Source organism: Tachysurus fulvidraco, chromosome 10 (assembly GCF_022655615.1).
Source record: "Tachysurus fulvidraco isolate hzauxx_2018 chromosome 10, HZAU_PFXX_2.0, whole genome shotgun sequence".
NCBI classification, from domain to species: domain Eukaryota; kingdom Metazoa; phylum Chordata; class Actinopteri; order Siluriformes; family Bagridae; genus Tachysurus; species Tachysurus fulvidraco.
The window spans coordinates 18,827,963-18,836,234 of NC_062527.1; the positions used below are offsets into that span (position 1 = coordinate 18,827,963).

An 8,272-nucleotide genomic window follows, 5' to 3' on the forward strand; every position below is an offset into this window, starting at 1 on the left:
ACGTTAGCATTAGCATTACAAAAAACTAAAAAAAACTAACGGGATTTTACCTTGCAAATCTTTCATCTGGCCCAATCACCATCCTCCCTTGTGGACAGTCCAGAGGTTCCAGTTGTGTTTCAATGACTCAACACTAACCGTAAAAAAAAAAATAAAATCAAAGCTTTTTTAACGAGTCAAACTCATCCCATGTTATGATCCTGGACCTCCCTGGTATGGCTTAGTGATGAGGAAACATCTGCTCTGGAAGATGTCATCACCCGGGCAAAGCAGAGAACATCGAAGCCATATTCTGTGATGATGTATTACCCGTGTGGTGCACAAAGAGCTGTCATTCACTAAGCAAATATGACTTCACACACTCCCACATGCTCTGTAGAACTTAGATCTATCCGAGTGTTATCACGGTCACATTGTTTCGCTTGGCATTTCCATTGACTCCATCCACACTCCCTTTTAACCGACACTGAAACTAACTCAAGGTTAAAGCGAAACCGATTAAAATAATTTATGTTGTCGAACTCGTAAATATCTTCTTATGAAACAGATCGACTTCATGTGGCCATAGGAAGATCTCGCCAGAACAGGACGTGAGCGTACAAATGCCGCCATTTTATCTATTTATTTCCATATAAGCTGCTTATTTTCCAATAACAACACGTCCTGGAGTGATTTTTATTCCCTTTCTACCACAGCAATCTGTCTTTAATTACAATTGCAATTTTATTAAAGGAAGAAATCTTTCCTACTTTGTATCTAATACTACTCACATTAAATGTAAATATTTAATAACAAATACATTTTTTCCACACACACTTTGTGTACACACACACACACACACACACACACACACACACTACTTCTTCTGGACCTTTTTTTTTGCAAGGCAAATATTTTGTAATACACATATTGCATACTTTTGCACTACAGTTGCACACATCGGGACTTCACTCACAATAGTCATGTTATTCTACAGCAGATCTGCAGTCATATATATATATATATATATATATATATATATATATATATATATATATATATATATATATATATATACATACACACACACACACACTTTTTTTCCCTTCCACACCTGTATGTGTGTGTGTGTGTGTGTGTGTGCGTGTATATATATATATATATATATATATATATATATATATATATATATATATATATATATATATATATATATATACGTATATATATATATATATATATATACACGCACACACACACATACACACACACACATACAGGTGTGGAAGGGAAAAAAAGTATATATATATATATATATATATATATATATACGTATATATATACGTATATATATATACGTATATATATACGTATATATATATATATATATCTTTTTCTTGTAACTTTATTAAAATTCTATTTTTTGTATATTGTTATTTGTATTGATTCTATTTTTGACACCGACGGTCAGAGAGCATTTCTCTACACGTCCTACTGTGTGAGAGAAAATTTGAATTTGAAATGCGGTGAAACAAGCACGAAACACCTTTCTGTTATCGCTTATGTAATAAAGGATAACAAACAGAAAGCGGTGAAGTGAACGTCCTCACGAGAAGTTGTGTCCTCACCACCCTCTGTTTTTCCTGAGACAGACAGTTCAGGGACACGCTATAGTTCTGGATTAAAGACTAAACACTGGTTCTCGGGCAGTCCTGCGTTCTGAACCCTGAGAGGAGCCGTACCTCACCTGTAGAGTATGTTGAACAAAAATAACGGCCACGTGCACAGAACATACAGCAGGATTAGAGGGAGAAAAAAATAAAAACTTTGTGAGATTTGCAGAGATCCAACACCCTGAGATGGAAAGCGAGGAGCAGTAAAACGTTCAGCTGTTGCAGACAGAAAAAGTGTCCGTTATTCGGCGTGACCTCATGGCTTTGGCTGCGGCACGGAGACATGTGGTGTTATCTTTTGCCACGGTAGCAATGCATCAGCTTGCTGGACAGAAACGAGCTTTCAGATTTCTACAGCGCTTTGCTAAATTTAGGTTCAAATCGATGTGGAGTGATTAGGCAGGAGTCAGCATACACGCATGGATCTCAGCTTGGTCTCTGAGACCACATCAAGGCAGTTACAGTAGCAGTGGCAGCGCTACACTGTCATTTATTCACAACTACGTGTAGTAGCTCTTGAATTAGCAGTTCCTTCAAAATCCAGGCTCTCCTACCACCTTCTCCATTCCTACTGGCCTGAATACTTACAGGATCAAACTCACAAGACGACCTAAGAGACGTACGACGTTCGGGGTGGAGACTTTCGTGCTCGTCCTGACCAAAGTGAGAGATTTTTGAGTCTCTCATGGCTGGCAGCTCCGCACTAAGAATCTGGCAATGCACCATACAGCAGATATCTCACACCCGGGCTAAAGAAGATGGGAGTGCGAGAAGAGTGTGAGAAGGACCGACGAAGAAAAAGAAGTAGAAGAGAAATAAACACACACTTTCAAATGTGTGTCTTTTTCAGCGGACCAGACAGGAGAGCTGGAAAGGAAGGCTGGCGTCTGTGTTTCCGTGCTATTGCTAGACTATAAGCTGCAGATTGTGCCATGTAAACATCTCATTCCAGTCACGCACTCCCAATAAGGCCTAGACTCTGGACTGGTTACTACAACAAGCACAAATGGGGTATTATTAGAATTAGGCCTGGGATGATATACGTACGCTATTAACGCCGTGTTACACTGGTATTTTTATTTTAAGTGACGAAGCACGTCGGCTAATTTTAAAAGAACCAGTTCCACTAACGATAATCTGCATTGTCTTGATAAACTGACGATCCAATTCACACGTTTTTTAATTGACAGCGATTTTCCCGCATAATAATTACCCACAATGTTTACTGTGGTCTTTTTGTTTAATAAGCAAACGTGTAACCCGACACCACGTCATACTGAACAATCCTGTATTTCTTTCTTTTGTTTTTTTTTTTTTTTTCACTGTAACAGAATAGAAAATTCATATCTGGAAAGAGAAGGAATTTGCCTGCCATCTTAAATCCATCAACAAGGATTCCGGACGTGAGTGATTAACACGTTGCTGATTTATTTTGTTCTTTCCTTCTTCTTTTTCCTGTCATTACCAGTTGACTAATTGTGGATAATGATGACCAGGGAAACGCATCCAATGGGTTTTGGTGAAGGAAAGTGAACGTGCTGCTCGTGACTTGCACTTTCCGACAACTCGGCCTGACTTGCACAATCCTCATGAAAAGCTCTGCAGTATGTAAACAACACAGATTTGCAAGATGCCAGTTCATACGAAGTACAGATGAATACGTTCTTCATGCTGAGACTGAAAGCTAACCTCTTTTTTTCATGCTTCTTTAAGAAAACAGCTAGGGACCAAATCGTGTCAGCTAATCTAGATGTAAAAAAATCTAAAATATTTCTAATATAAAAAAAATGACATACACAAAAACTTATTCTGATCTGTTTCGAAAGGGGGGAAAAAACAGACTGTTAAGCTGTAATGTGAGATATTATACAACATCTCTGTTTGTGATTCATGTATACTTATGGATGATATTACAATCGTTGTGAAATTTATGTTTGAACTGACTCCTCTGGAGGACATTTTGATCCCAGATGACTTATGAAGGACGCAAAGCTGGAGCACATGAGAAGCTGAGAGTTAAGCTTGCTGGATATTTCTCACACAACCTGTTTTTTTTATCGCTAGTGTCAGATTTTAACCATTTGAATCGTTTTATATCGTAGGAAAAAAAAAAAGCTGTATAATATTTTACTTATATTTTATATTACCTTGGTCTTACTCTGTATCTATGGTACGTATTTGTTCACGTTTGAGATTATTGTTCGTGCTACCAAATAAAAAGCATATTTGATGGCTTCAGAATGCACTTTTGCACACAAGCCTCCATCGTTGGAAAGTTGAAAACCTCAACGATGTAAAATTCGAACGAATTCAGAGTATGAGCATAAGATTTTAACACGGCTGCATTTTTTTGCTAGTTACATAATAAAAACGATTTATAATCTCACTCTCCGGCGTCACCCGGATGAGGATGACGTTCCCTGTTGAATCTGGTTTCTCTCAAGGTGTCTTCCTCATATTATCTTGGGGAGTTTTTCCTCACCATCGTCACCTCTGGCTTGCTCATCAGGGAGAAAATCCTAGCTGGAATTGATCCGATTCTATATTTAAACTTGGTTACGAGGTAAAGATCACATCACAATACATGAAGACGTTTCTGTGTAACACAGTATTCATCTGTGTCTCACAATATATAGCTTTACTTGAAACTTCCAGCACAACAGCAGTGTAGGAAAATAATAAAAATTAATAATAATAATAATAATAATAATAATAATAATGGGTTTAATTGAATTTTACATCTACAGACATACATTACGTAACACTGAAAAGGGAAAAATAGATAATTTTTACTATATTTAATAGACGGTTTCAGGGTAGCTGTGATATCTATCCATAATTTATCATGAGTTATAGCATCCAAGTTGGAAATAGATATGAAGCATGAATTATTTTAATTTGTTACCTGCTTTAAAAAACAAAACAAAACAAAAAAACATGTCATTGATGCATAAAAAAATCACTCATTCATGATTCGCTCTTAAGCTCATCCTGGGAACACATGGGACAATCATTCACCACAGGGCTCTGCATGCGTGCACACACACACACACACACACACACACACACACACACACACACACACACACACACACACACACACACACACACATCTAATGGCTATTAAGAGTAACCAGTGCTTTAGGAAGCCAAAAGGAACCCAAGGAACCCCTGAAGAAACCCATGCATGCACAAGGAGAACAATCACAAATCCTCTACACAGAAAGTAACCCAAAGTCAGTGTTGAACTCTGGAGCTATAAAGCTGTGTGCCAGCAGATAAGCCCCAATGATAATCCACAACATTATTAATCAGCCAGTTTCTCTTTCTGACACCCATTCAAATCATTGCAGTGTAGTGGAGCATGCTGGTGTTCGGTTCAATCTTCAAGGGCCATGAAACAGGTCAGAGTGGTGACAGCCGTGTTGCGCAAGCCTGTAGAGGATTATTTACATTTACTCATTTGGCAGAAGCTTTTATCCAAAGCAGGGTACAAGCAAGGATCCAATCCAAACATAGTGCGGAGTTGTTGAGAGTTAGAGATTTTGCTTAAAGGAAAACTCCACCCTAAAACATATTAAATGTGTTTATACTGTACTGAAATGTCCTTTGTGAGGTCTTTAGTGTTTCTGATGCTGTTTTTTTAATTACTCCTGTGAGAACCTAGTTGCTTTGACACTGCAGAAGGACTCATTGCTAGCATTGTGCCATCAGTGTTTAACGGAAGAAATATGAACTTGCTTAACCATGTGTGACACTGTTAGCGCTTGTGTTCTCACTCATCATGCCTGTTATTAATGAGAAATCCGGTACAGACGTAACAGAGAGGAGAGATCTTTGTGACTACCAGCTTTGGAAGCTAGGATTTGTAGAGCCGGACAGACGAAAGTACTAAAGCGCTGCTGCATCGCTCATTATACATTGAGATAAAAGGAGGGTTGGGAAAAATCACACTGCACGCACAATCAGCAGGATTGTGGGTAACGTAGGACGCCGCTGAAGATCACGTTACTTATAAAGATTTATATGCAAGTCCTCGAGAGTGGACTGTTCCTTTAAGAGCCCAATAGGATATGACATGGATATTTCTGAGATTTGAACTCACAACCTTCCAGCCAGTAGTGCAGAACTTTAACCAGCAAAACCTCTACCCTAATTATAGTTAGGATGAAAAAATAAACAGCTTTACGGTAATGTAAATTGCAAAAGATAAGCTCTTATATAATCCCATAATCGCCCTGAAACGTCAACATGGAGCCAGTCAGATGGTCATGTAGTGTATATATACTGACCAGAGTACTGACCAGAGAACAGGTTTATCTTGTGTTTAATTAATAACACATGCACGCAATTTATATCAACTAAACATAAGACTTAGACGCATAAAGACGTGCTACAGGACCAGTGCAGGCTATAAAGCGTAAAATAGTTCAGTAACAACTCTCTATGTCCGTGATAATACACCGTACTGCTATGTCACGTTAGCTTGTTAGCACGCAGACACTTAGCTAAACACCCCATACACCACTTTTATTTATTTTAAATGTCCATATTTAAAAAAACACACAAATGTTAACGAAAACGTCCAGGATATGAAACTTAAATCAAGTCAACTTATAGACGAAGGAGATGAACAGCACAGGCTAGCAGTCTGGCTAAAAATACAGGACTAGCCACTAGGCTAACTGAAGTCCATGACAACACCGTTATCTCACTGCTTAAACCAAAACAGTGCTACATTTCAGACACTTTATAAACACTCGTGAAACTTGTTTACACGTATAAAGCTTATGTCTGTCTGCGTAAAGGTGTTTAAACGAGTCGGAACGCTAAGCTAATTCAGAATGCTAAGCTAATCCCAAATAGCCTTTGCAAAAGCCCAGTTGCCGGTGGCAACAGCAGCACTTTTAATGTTCAAAGTTGGCTTGTGCAGTTGTGCTTAAACCGAAAGCGTGGTTTCTTTTCATTTCCGAGCGCATAGAAACATTTTATTAACAAACTCGTAAAAAAAAACCCTAAACAAACACGTAACTCCACGCGATAAAATAAAAGTGTTTTTTGTAACGCAGTAAAAGCTGATATAATGTTGATGTTTGTCTCCAGCTTAACCTACAGTTTGGGCTTCTAACGCACTGCTCATCTGAGTAAGTCTATGGGAATAACAAGAGGTGTTATTGTTGTTTATCGGTTTTATATTAACGTTTAAAACCCTGACACTTTTTCCTAACAGGCATTCAAGATAATTTATAAAGTAGTAAAGCTGATTTTAAAGCAATACCCAAGAAAAAAAAAGCGCAGATTGAAAGGAAGAAGCTCAACAACTTCAACAGTGCAATCCAGAGTAATGTATATACTGTGTGTATATGTGTGTGTATGTGTGTGTATCTATAACGTTATATAATATAACATGATCATTACTGTAAAAGTAAAAAAAATAACAAATCACTCGGATTCTTACCTGCAACCCAGCACAAAAAAACAAAACAAAAACAAAACGACTCTGTTTGGGTGAATCTTTCTGTAAAGATTTGTGTCTTCTTTCTTTCCTAGAGTCCACAACAATCAGCACATTTGGTGGACAAATCCTTAAAGATTGGTGGGCGAAACCTAAACACAAGAGCTGAGAGAGGAGAGAGAAAGTGGCCGTGCATTTGCACTGGGAGATCTGGGACGAAAAATCTCACATGATCCTGTACGTCAGCGATACATTTTCATACGACACCCAAAATATTTTAATGCAACTCAATGCAATAAAAAAAAAAAAAAAAAGCAGCCATGCACGTGAGCATGGGGAATTATAGTGAAGGATTAACTTTACATGCAAAAAATAAATAAATAAAACACACACACATATATATATATAACATCCTGCCGTTGGCACGAATAATTAATATTATGATTAATAATGATATTAAACGCACGACTCTGTTTATAATTTCATGTAATTCAGTTTCAGATTTTCCTTCACTGATTTTTTTTTGCACTTATTAAAACCACAACAAATTGACTGACATGATGTGCAAAGAAAAGTGCAGCATTTTCCCTCCTTCCTGATAAAATGAATCAATAAATAAGTGTATAATTAAAGCTATAAATCACCAGAATGCGATAAGGTGTTTATGAGATTTATCTGCTTTTTATACCTCAGCTATCTGTTTTAACATGTGTGTTTGATATCGTTCGTGTTATCCACTCTGTCTCAGTCGACGAAAAAGAAAAAGAAAAAAAAAGAGAGAAAAAAAAAATTTTGGCAATTATTTGTAGTATTATTGCTGGTATGTGGTGAGATTTGACTCTGGAGCAAGACAGTGGAAACAGCGCCACCTTTTGGTCACAACCTTTAGGTGAGTGAAGTCAGAAAGGTTGCCTCTGTGGTTCTGGTGGAACATTTGTTGAAAATATTAATCTACCATCACACAATGATCAGTACATACCATCCTATATCTAGTTTATTTAGATTATTGTCTACCCCTAACCGTAAAGCAGCGGCAATGGTGGCAGATTTGCTTCACAGCTCCAGGGTTGAGGGTTTGAATCCTGTCTCTGTCCTATGTGTGTTTGGAGTTTACAGGTTCTCCTGTGCTTCAGGGGTTTTCTCTGGGTACTCCAGTCTAAAAAAG

General features: G+C 37.7%; 1 protein-coding gene and 1 long non-coding RNA gene across 3 annotated transcripts in view; one reads left to right on the forward strand and one right to left on the reverse strand.

Annotated features, from left to right (window-relative positions):
- The window catches only part of LOC113658012 (zinc fingers and homeoboxes protein 2-like), a 42,539-nt gene extending 35,288 nt beyond the window's left edge, over nt 1–7,251 (reverse strand). Inside the window, exon 1 of one of the 2 annotated variants that reach the window (XM_027170176.2) lies at nt 7,111–7,251. The gene's annotated coding sequence lies outside the window, so the exon portion shown is untranslated. Of the gene's footprint in view, nt 1–50; nt 69–7,110 lie in introns of those variants that run through there. The other variant, XM_047819445.1, reaches the window with a different exon arrangement.
- The window catches only part of LOC113658013, a 2,567-nt gene continuing 176 nt past the window's right edge, over nt 5,882–8,272 (forward strand). Inside the window, exons 1-3 of the long non-coding RNA XR_003444289.2 lie at nt 5,882–6,796; nt 6,883–6,993; nt 7,203–8,272. The exon at nt 7,203–8,272 is cut by the window's right edge and continues 176 nt beyond it. This is a non-coding gene — a long non-coding RNA (uncharacterized LOC113658013). The remainder of the gene's footprint in view (nt 6,797–6,882; nt 6,994–7,202) is intronic.